The following is a 2,286-nucleotide window of genomic DNA, read 5'->3' as shown; positions in this document are numbered from 1 at the left end:
CCCCCCGCCATCCTGAGCAGAAACGAGCTGCACAAAAAAGAAAGGAACAAAAAAAAAAAAAGGCTGCAACATTTTCAATCGGCCTGCTGATTTCCCAGGGTGTAAAAGCAGTGTGTCCAGGGGAGTGTAGAAATGGCAGCGGCCGAGTGGGTGAAATGCTAGTCCGCAGGGCTGTAACGCAGCTGTCCTCGCCGAACATAAGAGAGGAGGATTAACGTGACCTCAGTCAAGAGTCTGTTTAATGAAGCTCAGAGAATCCAATGTTACCTCTCCCCCCTCACTTTCATGGTTCGCTTCCTCCCAGCTCCAAGGTTGGGTGTGATCACTGTCACAACCTCCGTCTTAAGCTACTGAAATGGCCACTGATTAAAGTTCCAACTCCCTTGCAGGGTGCAGAAGGTTGTAAAAGACAGCTAACAAAAGCCCAAGGGAAGGACTCTGTCATTTTGCTTTATAATAGGAAATAAGTGCATTTGTGTGATGTATTGCAGTGCAGTTTGCAGGTCAGTAGAAGTTTTTTCCTAAAGAGAAACTGACTCTTCCTTTCAGAAAACATGTACACATCCCATGGCGCAACATCCCATTTCATGGGTTGCGTTCTTGTCTGTGGCTCCTCTCACAAGGACATGAACGACTTAAAGACCTTGAAAATAATGCCCAAACTCACAAGACTGGCACCCAAGCTTTCCATACCTTGCAAGGTGAGATGGGGTAGTATATAAAAATGAGAAAGAAATTTGGACTCTCACAAGTTGAGGTCCTATGCCACAGACCAGGCTAGACAGTAGGTGACCTGCAGCTAGGGCGGCTCATTAGGTCATCCAGGGCAAACGAGCATTTTGCTCTTCAGTGTGCATCGCTGTAACTCAGAGGAGGGCCAGGAAGGGCCAGGCTGGGAGAACACTGGGTAAACACTGGGTACATTTGGGAGGAATTCAGGGTGGTGACCACAGAGAGGGAACATTTTGTACCTATGCAAACAAATTTTTTCTTTGGGATCTCCTTTTCTGTGTGTCTTCATGGTTTTGGATATGGGTTGCTTGCAGGCTGAGCTGACGGCTGGACCCATCTGTGCCAGCTGGTGGGAAAGCACATGTTAGCTGTGACCCTTGGTAGCCTTGCCCCCAATAAAAGCCCTGGCTGTAACATGCCCCAGCTGCAAAACCTCATCCCAAGCTCTCAAGAAAAATTCTAGCTATGGAAAAGTCAGAATGCAGCACCACGCCTGATAAGAAAAGGTACAAATGCAGACAGAGACAGGATTATAGGAATATGATCATCAATAGCTCAAGGACAGAGGATAATCAACAGCAGCTCGGAAATCTGTGAGATCCTAAAGGAAGAAAATAGGGAAGCAGGAGAAAACTGCAGCGCATCAACACTGAGGATGCATTTGTGGGAGCAGCAAAGACCAGCCCTCCTCCCTCTGCCCACACCTGCTCAGCCAGCACATCAGCGGCTGTCTCTGCCTGTCGGTGCAACTCTTACATCCCCGAGCATATCAAAGCCAAGCTGTGTTTAGGCCACAATACCCAGGATAGATGGCAGCATGTGTCTGATAAGACGTGTCTATGGTGGCCCAGGACTAGGGAGCGAGGCGTGGCCACACCATCAGCAGTGGCCCCACACCAGCCTGGCTGCTGGGTGGGCTCAGGTCACCCACCAAGCCCTGGTGGGTAAGGCCCGGGCCGTGGCCATGCAGTATCAGCAGTCTGATGCCCACCCAGGCAGCGCCCCAGGGGAGCAGGGGCACCCCTCGCTGCTGCCACACTCGCCAGAGGGTCCCGGGGCCAGGGCTGCTGCTCACAGCCCCCACCTCTGCTGCCCATATTGGGACATCCCTGGTCTTGGCAGGGATGAAGCCAGGGGCTGGTGGTGCAACCTTCAGGGGCTGTTATGCATCCTCCCCACAACTGACTTCAACCAGATCACAGGATTATTTTTTTCCTCTTTTACTGCTGCTACAAGCCACTGTTCCTATCAAATAGTTAAAAATATGTGAATGTTTCAGTCTTGCTGAAAGCACCTGCCTGCTCATGGGTTACTCATTATTAGACAAGCTAAGGATCGCTCTCGCAAAACAAAAGCTGGAGCAAGGCTGTTGGCCAGAAACCCGCTTGGCACTCTCTGAAAGGAAACCCCCCCACCTCAGATTAAGGACTCTTACTGTGGCATCTTGTCCAAAAAAATTGCAACAGTAAGAAGTCCCAAAAGAGGCTCTGAGGGTCACACATCTTTCGTGGGTGTAGCGCCATGCGTTGTGAAGTCGCCCGCCCCACCCCCCCC

The sequence above is a fragment of the Athene cunicularia genome (assembly GCF_003259725.1).
Source record: "Athene cunicularia isolate RWA chromosome 2 unlocalized genomic scaffold, athCun1 chr2_part1, whole genome shotgun sequence".
Lineage (NCBI taxonomy): Eukaryota > Metazoa > Chordata > Aves > Strigiformes > Strigidae > Athene > Athene cunicularia.
This window is presented reverse-complemented; position numbering follows the sequence as displayed.